The sequence below is a fragment of the Gracilinanus agilis genome, chromosome 3 (assembly GCF_016433145.1).
Source record: "Gracilinanus agilis isolate LMUSP501 chromosome 3, AgileGrace, whole genome shotgun sequence".
Classification (NCBI taxonomy): Eukaryota; Metazoa; Chordata; class Mammalia; order Didelphimorphia; family Didelphidae; genus Gracilinanus; species Gracilinanus agilis.
Window position 1 is genome coordinate 561,043,431 of NC_058132.1, and position 15,150 is coordinate 561,058,580.

Here is a 15,150-nt window from a genome sequence, read left to right on the forward strand (position 1 = left end):
AAAACCATCCACATAATTGACCATATCAACAGTCTAACAAACAAAAAATCACATGATTATCTCAATAGATGCTGAAAAAGCCTTTGACAAAATACAGCATCCATTCCTATTGAAAACACTGAAAAGTATAGGAATAGAAGGACCTTTCCTAAAAATAATAAACAGTATATACCTAAAACCATCAACAAACATCATATGCAATGGGGATAAATTAGAAGCCTTCCCAATAAGATCAGGAGTAAAACAAGGATGCCCATTGTCACCTCTATTATTTAACATAGTACTAGAAACAATAGCAGTAGCAATTAGAGAAGAAAAAGAAATTGAAGGTATCAGAATAGGCAATGAGGAGACTAAGCTATCACTCTTTGCAGATGATGCGATGGTCTACTTAAACAATCCTAGAGAATCAACTAAGAAGCTTGTAGAAATAATCAGCAACTTTAGCAAAGTTGCAGGATACAAAATAAATGCACATAAATCATCAGCATTTCTATATATTTCCAACACATTAGACCAGCAAGAGTTAGAAAGAGAAACACCATTTAAAATCACCCTAGACAATATAAAATACTTGGGAATCTATCTACCAAAACAAACACAGCAATTATATGAAAAAAACTACAAAACACTTTCCAAACAAATAAAACTGGATCTAAACAACTGGAAAGCTATTCATTGCTCATGGGTAGGACGAGCTAACATAATAAAAATGACCATTCTACCCAAATTAATTTACCAATTTAGCGCCATACCTATCAAACTACCAAAAAACTTCTTTACTGAATTAGAAAAAACTATAACAAATTTTATTTGGAATAATAAAAGATCAAGAATATCAAGGGAAATAATGAAAAAAAATATGAAGGAAGGGGACCTAGCAGTACCAGATATTAAACTGTACCATAAAGCAGCAGTCATCAAAACAATATGGTATTGGCTAAGAGACAGAAGGGAGGATCAGTGGGATAGACTTGGGGTAAATGACATCAGCAAGACAGTGTATGATAAACCCAAAGAGCCCAACTTTTGGGACATGAATCCACTATTTGACAAAAACTGCTGGGAAATTTGGAAAACAATATGGGAGAGATTAGGTTTAGATCAACATCTCACACCCTACACCAAGATAAATTCAGAATGGGTGAATGAATTGAATATAAAGAGGGAAACTATAAATAAGTTAAGTGAACACAGAATAGTATACTTGTCAGATCTCTGTGAAAGGAAAGATTTTAAAACCAAGCAAGAGTTAGAGAAAATTACAAAATGTAAAATAAATTATTTTGATTACATAAAACTAAAAAGCTTTTGTACAAACAAAAACAATGTAGTCAAAATCAGAAGGGAAACAACAAATTGGGAAAAAATCTTTATAACAAAAAACTCTGACAGGGGTCTAATTACTCAAATATACAAGAAGTTAAGTCAATTGTATAAAAAATCAAGCCATTCCCCAATTGATATATGGGTAAGATACATGAATAGGCAATTTTCAGGTAAAGAAATCAAAAGTATCAATAAGCACATGAGAAAGTGTTCTAAATCTCTAATAGAGAAATGCAAATCAAAACAACTCTGAGGTATCACCTCACACCTAGCAGATTGGTTAAAATGAAAGAAGGGGAGAGTAATGAATGCTGGAGGGGATGTGGCAAAATTGGGACATTAATGCATTGCTGGTGGAGTTGTGAACTGATCCAACCATTCTGGCTGGCAATTTGGAACTATGCTCAAAGGGCTATATAAAAATACCTGCTCTTTTATCCAGCCATACCATTGTTGGGTTTGTACCCCCAAAGAGATCTTAGATTAACAGACTTGTATGAAAATATTTATATGTGTGCTTTTTGTGGTGGCAAAAAACTGTAAAAAGAGGGTATGCCCTTCAATTGGGGAATGGCTGAACAAATTGTGGTGTATGCGGGTAATGGAATATTATTGTGCTCAAAAGAATAATAAACTGGAGAAGTTCCAGGTGACCTGGAAAGACTTCCAGGAATTGATGCAGAGCGAAAGGAACAGAACAAGAAGAACATTGTACACAGAGACTGATATACTGTGGTAAAATCGAATGTAATGGACTTCTGTACTAGCAGCAATGCAATGACCCAGGACAGCTCTGAGGGATGTACAGAAAGGAACACTACCCACATTCAGAGGAAGGACTGCAGGAGAGGAAACATATAAGAAAAACAACTGCTTGAACGCATGGGTCGGGGTGGACATGATTGAGGGTGTGGACTCGAAACTACCACACCAATGCAACTACCAACAATTTGGAAATAGGTCTTGATCAATGACACATGATAAAACCAGTGGAAATGTGCGTCGGCATGGGTGGGGGGAGAGCGGGGGGGTGAAGGGGAAAGTGGGAGCATGAATCATGTAACCATGTTAAAAACAAATATTAATAAATATTTTAAAAAATCTCAGAAGGGGTCATGAAGAGCCAAATCTGACCAAAAAAAGACTAAGCAAATAATAAGAGAGATTGACAATAGCAAGTAGCAAAGAGAATATACTAGAGACCTAGGAAATGGAGAAAAGTAAAACATAAGAAAGGGAAGGAGACATAAGAGAATAATTAGAAAAGGAAAATAGATTAAAAAAATGAACTTTTTAAAATGTCAAGGAGAAGGGAAATAGAGGGGAAGGAAGGACTGAAGTAAAACAGAAAAGAAACAGAAGTGATATTCATATCTAAAACATAGAACTTTGTGGCCGAGATTCCTATAGCCCTTTCTCTAAAAATGAATTTCAAAATCACATGAATGAGTTCTGTGACCCCAGTCATGTAAAAATAAAATATGTACATGTAGAAGCCCGAGATGGCTTCATTGTCCTTTGTCAGTAAGCCTAAGAAAGGGAGGCTGCCTGTCAGCTAGTATGTGCAGAATGGAAGAGTTAGAGGCATTATCTGCTCCCCTAGAAGTGAGTATGTCAAAGAGGGTAGAGCTGAAGTTATTGAAGTTAAAGGAGATTAAGATAAATTTACCCAAGAAGCAAATTCCATTGTTTCATACCTGGCAGATTTTTTTAGCCCCATATAAAGTGTATGAAAAACTTCTAATTTACATGACTGTAATTCAGATTGCTGATCCTTTCTGAGACCCTGGAAAACAGATGCAGGATGAATGAATAGATGCAGATTGGATCATGAGAGCAGGCAAAAAAAAATACATTTGTGATCCTATTTATGTATCAAGAAAATAGATCCTTGACTTAAAAAATCCAACATACACTCGCTTAAATGCTAATTTATGTACCTATATGTATATAATTAAAGCTCTAGGACTATATCTTGGCTTTCATTAAATTCTCATCTAAATGTCTACTTTTTTTGTTTTCATATTTGAAAAAAGGTATGTTTGGGTTTTTTTTAAGCCTCTATGCCTTTAACCACTTAGTAAAAATAAATTTCAAAGACATGTCATTTGATTTGTAGGTAATGAAGAATCTGGTAAATACATGGCATTTTCAAATATAAAATGGAACCAATTATGTGCTTTTGCACACATAGTGTTTGTAATCTAATGCACCAGGTAATGGATAATGTCCCACATAATGGTTTGAGAGTATTATGCATAAGACAAAACGCATTCCATGTCATGAATTTGGAATGTTGAGGCCATTAGTTCTATTTTATGATAGCAGTTTTCCTCTTCCTTAGATCATCCTTCCCTACCTTAACCTCCCCAGACTTGCTCTCTCCCTATTTCTGTCCCACTATAACTGCAGATTCAGAATGGAAACATCTTAAATCCAAGGAAAAGACAACAGCTAAAGCTGAGCTAGGATAATGATAGTACTTTGATAGTACTCTGCTTTGAGGGTGTTCAGACCTGGGGGAGAACCTCTGCCCAGGAGGTAAAATCCTCCCTGGCTTTCACCCAATTGGTTGAACAGTATTCTGTGGACCTGATCATAGCCCCCCAGTCATCTCCAAGCTCCCTAAGTGGATGTTTTTATCTTAAATTAAAAGACTTTTCCAAAGGAACTAATTATTTTACCACTTTAATATTTATATTAAAAGTATATGTCTAATATAGATCATGGCAAAGTTCTTGATTAGATATTCTTATAAGATTCAAATGAATTTATTTCTATTATTTGGGTTCTCAAGGATCCTCATTTGCATGGACTATTTTTCTCCAATAATACTATGAGCCTTTAAAAACAGGGATTATTCTTTTTCCCATAATATTTCACATGCACTGGATAATCAGTAAATGTAATTTGACTGACTAAGAATTGATGTCACAGGATGAAGCATGTTGAAATAAAATTTTATGGTTGATATACTTTCCTTACAACAAATCTGAGAGGGAGGTAATAAAAGAATTATAACCCTTGTGTGAGAGATACCATCCCTGATCCCAAGTTTATGTCTTGGGAATGTCTTTCTATGGATGCTTAGTAGAGAATCTCCTAAATAAGCTGGAAACATTCATTTCAGGTTGTCCATATGTTGTCTCTACTCACTATATAACTACCCTACTTTTTTCTATACAACATGTCTTTGGTAATATAGTTTATGTTACTTATCACATGTAAGTCACTGATGATGCTGAAATCTATTTACAAATCTTTCCATTTTGCTTAATATTGCTAATGAAACAGTTTAGGGACACTTTGATAGCATGTGTAGGAAACAGTACAAATACATATTTAAATAATTCAAAAATGAATTAGTGGTGAAAAGGAGCCCAGCAAGAGCTATCGCTAACCATCAAATGCAACTTTTGACTTTTCCATAGATATTGGAACCTTAGGATGACATATGAAATCTCTCAAAAAGTCTCTTCAGGATATCATCTCCAAAGAGAGTTAAGCATAATTCTCCTAAAACGTTTCATTTGTTTCTCTCTCTTTTTTGTCTGGTTCCATTTATTATTTTTTTTTTGCAATCTAACATTTAAAAATAATATTTAATTTCTCACCAATTGCCTGTAAAAATAATTTTTAACGTTCATTTAATACTTTTTTGCATTCCAAATTCTTTCCCTCTTTCCCACCCTCCCTCTCACACTCCCCCCCACTAATCCCCCCTCCCTAACATGGTAAACAATCTGGTGTAGATTTTTACATGTTGCAGTCATTTAAAACATTTTTCAATATTAGTCATTTCATGGAAGAGATCTCAAACAAGAAAAAAAGAGAAAGTGAAATATAGGCTCTATCATTTCTTCCTTAGAGGGCAGATGACATTTTTTATCATGAGTCTCTAATCTTTGATCACTGCTTTGCTGAGAATAACTAGATTATTCATAGTTGTTCATCAAAAAGTATTGATGGCACTATGTACAGGGTTCCTCTGATTCTGCTCACTTCATTTTGCATCAGATCATATAAATCTTTTCAGATATTTCTGAAATCATCCTGTTCATAATTCTTATACCACAATAGTGTTCCATCACAATCATGTAACACAACTTGTTCAGCCATTATCCAATTGCCCATTCCAATTCCACAGTTTGCCAAATGTAATCTAACTTGGTTTTCTCCTCCTACTCAATTCTGGACATAGCTCATTATATATCTGCATCTCCTATTCAAGATGATAGGTGGATAAAAAGATAGACAGAGTGCAGACAGATGGCTAGATAGATAGACAGGTATAGATATAACACATATAACATAATATGTGTGTATATACTGATGAAATAACTTGACAGCAAGCCTATAATACATGATAATTTGAGAAACTTTTTTTCAATCTCAATTTCAATTACTTTGGTTTTTTCCAGTGTAAATGTTAAGAACAAATTAATATTGCTCTCTGTATCATTAAGAATGATTTATAATATTCTGAGTTTTGTTGCAATTAATAAAATATATAGTTTGTATAGGGCATAGTACTAAAATAATTAGCAAGAGTAATTAAAGAGTCATTGTCAAAGATTTCTGAAGGATCATGGAGAACTGGAAATATAATGTAGGACTGATTCTCCTCCTTTCCATCTGAACACTCCTTCTCAATCTCCTTCACTATCTCATTATCCTTTTCATATAATCCTTGGGTATGTCTTTCCATTGGATATATCATTTCCATGTATTCTAAGTAGAGGATCTGCTAAATAAGCTGGAGACATTAATCTTAGACTGTCCATATGCTGCCTCTCCTCACTGTATAAACACCTCGCTTCTTTTCTTAGCAACAACATGTTCTTTATATCCTTTATACTTTTCTGTCTATGGGTATTCCTCAAGATTCTATTCTAGGTTCTCTTCTCTTTTCTCTGCACACATTTTTCTCACCACACCTGTAATATCACAAACCTGAAAGAATTAAGATTACTTCTATAACCCTTGTCTAAATCAACTCCCATGAGTTAAAATATAATTCTTTTGCAAGTGACTTGGAAATCTATATATCCACTCTAGTCTCCCATCTAAGTTCGAGTCCCATACTACCAACTGCCTTGATTGAATGTAAGCTTGCTTAAACCTATAACCTCATAAATACTTATTGCTTGATTGACTGAAATAGGTAGATTTAATTCTCACTTTTTGAAAAGGAAGTCAGTAGAGTCTGAAAACAGACCAATGAGTTGATTTTGACTCCTGAACAATTCTAAAATGTATTTTAAGAAAAATTTTAAAATAATTTCAAATAAAATATCTAAAACATTTTAAAATAGCCTTTTTTTAAACATGGCTTAAATTTAATTTGGTATACTTTAGCATCCCTTCTCTCTCCCAAAGAATCATACCAAATAACAAAGAATTTTTTAATAAAAAAGGAAGAAGAGAAAAACCATCATTTATTCATACATTAAAAAGTCTGAAAACATAAGCAGTATTCTGGCTTTCTTCTAAAACTTGAACTATCCAGAAGTAAAACAGGCTTCTTAGGATATAATGCATTCTCCTTGACCAGAGATATTCAATCAAAATATAGATGAACATTTAAGCAAATTATAAAAAGGATGCTTGTTCAAATATGAGTTAGATTAAATGGCCTCTGAGGTTCCTTCTAACTCTGTGATTTAACTTTGCCATCAATTGGTGATCCTGTCTGGATTTTGTTAGGCACTGGTGAATAGGTTAGTGAAGCACAATCACCTTGTTTTAGGCTTATTTTGATATGTATCTTCAGGGGATGATTGAACAGAGTTATCTCTGTAGTCTTATCTATCCTAAAGTCTGATGTAATTTTAATGTAGAAGTAGCAAAATATCTTATTTCAGGACATTCTATAAGGTAAAATTTCTCCTGCTGATTAAAATTTAGTAAATAATAGACACAAAATTTTCATAGTCTTTATATCTCTCAATCTATGAAGATGTGGTTTATTTGGAAAAATGCAAAAATATGCCCATTTCCTTTTCATATTTTCATTTAGAATATCCTCAATGCATCCATGAATACTTCCTGTAAGAATTATGTAGAGATAAAATAGTACAATTGTATAGATTAGGAGTTTGATTATGTGTTCTTAAAAGTTTCTTCATGTTTTTCCTCCTTAATAGGAATTTGTTGGTTACGGTTTTGGATTGTTTTTCATTCTTTTGGATCTTTCACCTCTGAGGCATCTTAAAAATTGATGGTTAATTGAAATTATACAGTGTTATTAAACGGTGCATGGCTTTTGACCAACTGTATCATTGCTAAATCTATATTCAGAAGGCAACAAAGAAAGAGGAAGAAGTCCTTTAAATACAATATTTTATAACAGTTTTTGTAGTGGCAGAATGCCCATCAATTATGGTATAAATGAATAAGTTGTGGTATTTTAATGTGATAGGGTTTTTGTCATTGTTGTTAATCATCCTTCACTTTGAAGAAGTTCAATGATATCACAGAGTGGTGACTTTTGTATGAATTAGATTTAAGTGAAGCAGAGTTGCACAAAGTCATCTGCCTCACTCTTTCTTCTAGTCACCAAAGACCAGTGGCAAGACAAAAAAGGATGACTGGCTATGGTCTGTGAATGCAGTGGATGACTTTGACCTCTTTTATATCACTAAACCCTAAACAGTCCATGACACCTGCTTCAGCCACCTTCATGGCCACTGGAACAAGTAGTTCTCATCCACCCATTCTGCCATGGGATATCTTCACATGTTTGAGGAAGACATTCACTAACACACCAATGGCTTTGAAGTCTATTTGTTACCCTCATTCTGTTTAATCTATCTTCTGAGACAGTTTTAACAAGGTGTAGCTTTTATGCATATTATAGTTTCTTAGAGCCACAGGTAAGAGGTGGATGAAAAGTGAATACCAAAAATGAATGAGTGGCTCTGAAAGGGACTTGGTAAGCCATCACACCAGCGGTTCTAGTCCTCCCTGACTATCCCATGTTATGGAGTGTGTAAGGATGGGATTTGTGCAAGAGGGATGGGACCAAAAGGAGCCAGAGAAGGCAGTTGCTGACAGTTACTGATAGTTGAGACCAGAGAGGATTCTAGGAATGGACTTGGAAGAAGAAAGGAGAGGAGGTTTTCTGGTGGAGGAATGGGAAAAGGGAGGAGGACAACCCAGCTCAGATCCAGTCCTGAGGGCTTCCTGAGGATCCTTCTTTTGGAAATTGAAACCCTGATTCCCTGATCAAAGCCATCCCATCGCATCTCACCCATCAAGACTTCAACAATCGAGTCAGCTAAGTTTTTGGACTCCATTTTGGGAGCGATCTCTTAGTCTCCTTCACCCATTACCCAACCTTGCTGAGAGACTTCTCTCAGTCAAACTTACAATTATAGAAAAGGACAGAAACAGAAAAATTAGAAATAGAAATAGAAGGAGAAGGGGCCGGGGGGAAGCTTAGGAGTGGGAACCACTAAGGTTCCCACCTAAGTGATGGATACCATAGGAATAGTGAAGAGGGCGCCCCAAAATCCCTCTGCTCTTCACCCCTTTCCCCAATCCCTGATTTGCAAATATTAAAAAACCATTCAATAGTCAGATAGCATTCCAGAGTGCCTGAGAGACAATCAAGGGAGAGAGGAACCACAGCTTGGTCTGACTGCCTCCATCTTGAAGCCAGACCACCCACTGTGAAACTAACTGACCTCAGTGGACGTTTGAGTGAACCCCATCCTCATTTAGGATCAGGTTGGGGGACCACATACCTCCTCTTATAGGGAAACCTTGCTCCCAGCTCCTTTGGGGCAGCACGATCATCCAGGTCACTCAGTTTTGAAGTGACACCCCATTAAAGTCTCCCAGTGTATATTTGGCTCCAGGGGAGAGCTGGAAGAGAGACTCACTACATAGACTTTCTCTATCTCCCTTCTATAAACATCCTCTACTGGCCCTTTTAATTGTTAGGAGTGCTAGCATGCTATAAGAAATGAAGATGAATTAAAAAATATATAGAAATCTCATGTGAACTAATGCAGAGTAAAGTAAGCAGAATCAGAAGAACAATTTGTGCTCTAATATCAAGTTATTAAAATGAATAATTTTGAGAATTTTTATAAACTGATTGAGAATGAAATAAATAGAATCAAGAGGATAATTTATATAATAGCAACAATGTAAAAATAAGAAACTTTGAAAGTTATAAGAACTTTCCCAATACCATACCCAATACCATGACCATTCATGATTCCAGAGGACTGATGATGCTATCCATTTCAGAGAGGTATATATATCCACATGTATGCATATGTATATGTACTAAGCTACTGGTGGAATGTGTTTTGTTCTACTATGCACATTTGTTAGAAGAAATCTGCTTTTCATTTTTATTATTTTTTCAATGGAAAAGAAGGAAGAAGGAAAATACATTTCTATAAACTTGAAAAACAGAGAGGTGGGGTGGGGGGCACTACATATGTGAAATGTTGTATAGTTTCAGAAGAGATCACTGTATTATTAATTTTACTTAACTGTGTAACTTCCTTACAAGAGACCTTTCATGAAGTGGGAATTATCTGTAATTGTTTGTAATGTAAAAATGCCCTCCTATACGAAAATATGTCAATTAAAAATTTAACACTTTTCAAATGTTGTCTTAAAAAAGATTATTGTCTCCAAAAGGGATTTCTCATACATGTTTGTGACCTGATTCAGCATCCCTTCTCTACTTCATCTTCTTAAGGACAATTCCTACTCACATATATAATGTAGGATAAAAGACTTGATTGTGGGCTCCCTACAAGTTATTAAAGAATTAATGGAAGCTTTGGGTCAGCATCTACACAAAATTCCAACTCACAGGCTCCCACCAAGATCAGTTTTACTGGACCAAGCCAAGAAGTTATATTAATTCAAAGCAATAGGTATTTTTAGAAGGTTAGGTAAACATTGAAGAGTTAAATTTAACAGGTATATTTCTAACACTCATTGCAGAATGTCTTCTCCATACTTGGACTTTGGAAGGGGAAGCTCTGGTCTTGAGGATTACATCAATGTCATTTGAAGCTGTAGATGTCAATCACAACAGGAAGTCAAGTAAGTTTCTGTAGCAGTATTATTGAGAAAGTCAAGTTTCTGGATTTTTGTGCTCTCTCTATACAAAATGGGAGAGGGACAACTACAGTTAACTAACAAATGGGTGTTATTCTTGTTGAAGTTCTTTCTGTCCTGTCTCACATGGCTTTCCCAGGGAATTTAAGCAGTTAAGTAGGCATAGGCTTTTTTTATGTGCCATTCACTCCCTAGCCTCAGGTCCCTTTTAAGTCTTCATTCTTTTCTAAACACAGCAACCCATTCTTATTCCTCTCTGTACTTCTCTCAGTCTCCTTCTAGTTCCAAACTTATTTCTCACATCTTCTCTGCCCAATTATCTTTTTTGCAATGCATCTTCCTCTAGCTCTTTGAGATTTGCTGTTCTGGATCCTGACCCAGTTAACGAAATACTACCCAAACAATTGTGACGAATATAATCCAGAAAAAACAGAAAATTCTGCCTACCTAGACACAATCGAGATAATAACAAAAAAAGCATTAAATACCGAGATGGTTGAGTCTATTTGGTGATTCCACCATTTTTGCCACTAGAAAATAGTTAATTTTAAAAGCATTGGCAAATGTATTCCATTTGCATCTGGTTTTGGTCATCCTTTCGATTTTATCTGTAAATGTTCTTAGGATTATCTGGCATAGCTGTACTTTATAAAAAATCTCTCTACAACTTTGCTTTCTCTTCCATGGCTCTTTGCTGTTTCATAAAGTAATGTTGCTTTAAAATTTTTGTAACCCTTCTTTGTGATACTTTGAAGATGTTTGCAGAAATTAGAACAACTTTAGGGGGGAACAACAATCTAATTTTTAACTCCCACTTTATATTCTAAACTAGTTGTTGGTTTTGGCTACCATTTCTCTGTTTGCTTAGGAGATTAACTTTTATTTTTTCTAAGATAATTTCTATACTCTTTTTGTCTCCTTGTTGTGGCAACTGTTTTGCATTAGTCAAACATTTCCTTGAGAAAAGGTGATAGAATTAATGTCATTTCTTTTTCCATTTTTAAATTGTTTCCGAAAATTAATTTAAACAGATCAGATTTGTATTATTTCAATCACTTCAATCTTCTTATATTTTCCTTTTTTTAAAGAATTGCCTTTACTACCAAAGATATTGATTTTATGTATTATAATGATTTCAAAGTGACACTACTAGACTTGAAACACATCATTCATTTCCTGTGTTATGCTAGAGACAATTTTATTTGTAATGACTTTGACACTACCCCTGCCCAGCATTTTCCAACACTCGTTGAAAATATTCATTTTATATATATGATACTTCTGAATATTTTGACCCTTTCATTTCTTTGCCCCATACCATATTTTGCAAAGAGTTTTTGCTCTCTTCCTTGAGCCCTTTCTTACATCAAAGTCAACTATTAATGCTTCATTTTGGAGAACCTTATAAAGTCCTTCATAGAATTTCTTAATATACTCATCCTCTGCAACATATGTTTATGAGCAAACTAAAGCAACCTTCCTGGTGGTCTATATACTTAGGCTATCCTGAAAACTACAAAACAAGATGACCAAGTATCCGGAGAATTGATGTTTCTTGAAAACTTTGGGCACACAATGAAACCAATGAAGCCAACTCCATTATTTTCTTTTCTCTGGAGAGCTAAATGAAGAGAAACTTTCAACTATCCTTCTACTTGGCTCTAAATTCCTTATATCTTATGGTTTTATTTATAGTAGAAATATTATTATGAAAGAAAGTTTAGTTTCTCTATCAGTGTGTCAAATTGTTTGTTGACAGATAATGAACAAAAATCAAGAGTTCTACAAGTTAAGTTAATATGTATCTCTAATTACACTCCTTTTCCACTAGGTATTATATAAAACTAGTTAAATAAATGTGAGAGCTATCAGAATGAGACAGTTATTACAGAATGAAAGTTAAGGATATATGGAACTATGTAATAAATTAAATATTTCATAAGATGATTGAAGAAACTGTCAAAGTCTTTATTTTTTGAGACTATTTCATAAAATGAGGTATTCATAAAGTATTACATAAGTGGTAGCTGGCTATTATTAAGTTGTTTTTTGAAAGATATTCACTAGAAAGGGCAATGAATGAACTGCTCATAATTTCACACTTTTTTCTACTAATGCTTAGGCACATTCATTTGGTGATTCACCTGGCCCTACCAGAATTGTGAAGCAAATATTTATTGTTGTATTGAAAGACTGAAACAGCCAATTATATGTCATTAGAGTTCAGCCCAAAGGATATTGTAACTGGCCAGTCTGTGTGCAAGAGATGTTATGCCAATTAAATTTTATCCTATCCCAAGATCTCCTCAAGACTGAATTGAGACTCATGTTATACTGGAAGACCCAAATACCTCTGAAAACACATAAATTAGTTCAGAGTAGCCCCTGGGAGAAGTGGCTTAAGGTAGCTCTGGTCTGGTGAAATCTCATGAAGTCAGGAATTTGTTGCAAATATAGAGTCCTAGTTTGGCAAAGGACGTGAAAATTTAGCCTCCTGGTCAAATCCCAGAAAGGACTAGAAATCCCAATATGGATTGAAAAAGAATGAGTCTATCAGAAAGCCTAAGAACAAAGGTTCAGAATATACCTCAAAGCTCATTAAGCATATATTTCAATATTATTTTAATACATCTTATTATATGTTAGTGCTAGTTGCATTATGTACTACATTTTGGGGGTTGAAAGGTTTCAAAAAAGAATCAGAGAGAAACAAGTTTTTAAAAGAGAAATTTTAACTCATAATGGAAAGTCCTAAAGTCCCAGAAGTGGGAACACTTAGAGTTAGTTATGAATAAGGTAAAAGTAATTTAGGGGGAAAGCTAATACTAGATTTTACAAGAGTCATTGGATCCTTGAGTGCAATGGTCTTCAAGATAAGGATGAAAAATAATAGAGATCAGTGATGGTCCTTTGGAAAGGCTTCTTATAAACACACCCAATTTGCTATGCTCTCTGGAAGCCATCTAACAGATGTTTAGAATAAATGGATCCTATTACTTCCACAAGAGGGTATCTTGGTAAATTGGTTGAAGATCAAATACTTTACAAAGAGTAGGACAAGTTGTTGTTCTGTAATATCTGGTAAGTATCCCATTTCTGTTAATCCAGACATGGAGAATCTAGGGATTAATTGATGACTCAAATGGGAAAAAATACTGTGGGATATGGAAGTTTCCAGAAAAGACAAGAAAGTGGAGTATGTGTGTGTGTGTGTGTAGAGCAGCATGGGTGACCTTGGGCCAGACAAGTAGCCTCCATAATCCTCAGAAAATGAAGCAGTCAGACTAGCTATCGTCTAAGTTCCCTTCTATCTATAAATACATGGTACTATCACATTATGCCTAAAAGTAAATCTCGGTCTCAGGCATAAAAAAGACTTAGTTAACAAGTATTTAAAAAGTTCTTACTTTGTTCCAGGAATTGTACTAAAGACCAAAGATACCAAGAAAGGCAAATAAGAATGAAGCAAAACAAAGCAATAATAAAACATTTTTCCACCATCACCCTTGTCAGTATCCACTGACTCAACACTCACTCCAGTGACTTGTACCAGTACATCCTTGAATCTTTTCATGATTCAAGACTATCCAATTACTTTTCTTCTTCTCTCTCTTCTGTTTTCTTTATAAGGTTGTCTTGACATATTTTGTTCTTATATTGCCTTCATATCAAACTATACTATCTTAGCCAAAAAAACATTTAACACATTTTTTAAAACAGTAATGCCAATTGGCAAAGCCAAGATGGATAATGAAAGGCAGGCACCCAGCTGAACTCTCCCAATATTACCCTCCCAACAACTTTAAAATAATGGCTGAAACAACAAACTGGGGAAATAATCTTTATAACAAAAAACTCTGACAGAGGTCTAATTACTCAAATATACAAGGAAGTAAATCAATTGTATAAAAAAATCAAGCCATTCCTGAATTGATAAATGAGCAAGGGACATAAATAGGCAATTTTCAGATAAAGAAATCAAAACTATCAATAAGCACATGAGAAAGTGTTCTAAATCTATAATAATTAGAGAAATGCAAATCAATACAACTCTGAGGTACCACCTCACACCTAGCAAATTGACTGAAATGATAGCAAAGGAGAGTAATGAATGTTGAAGGGGATGTGGCAAAATTGGGACATTGATGTGTTGCTGGCGGAGTTGTGAACTGATCCAACCATTCTGGATGGCAATTTGGAACTATGCCCAAAGAGCTCTAAAAGACTGCCTGCCCTTCTATCCAACCATACCACTGCTGGGTTTGTACCCCAAAGAGATTATAGATAAAAAGACTTGTACAAAAATATTCATAGCCGCGCTTTTTGTGGTAGCAAAAAACTGGAAAATGAGGGTTTGTCCTTCAATTGGGGAATGGCTGAACAAATTGTGGTAGATGCTAGTGATGGAATGCTACTGTGCTCAAAGGAATAATAAACTGGAGGGATTCCATGTGAACTGGAAAGACCTCCAGGAATTGATACAGAGTGAAAGGAGCAGAGTCAGAAGAACATTGTACACAGAGACTGATACACTGTGATAAAACCGAATGTAATGGACTTCTGTACTAGCAACAATGCAATGACCCAGGACAATTCTGAGGGATTTATGGAAAGGAGTGCTACCCACTCAGAGGAAGAACTGCAGGGGTGGAAACACAGAAGAAAAACAACTGCTTGAACACATGGGTTGATGTGGATATGGTTGGGGATGTAGACTCGAAATGACCACAT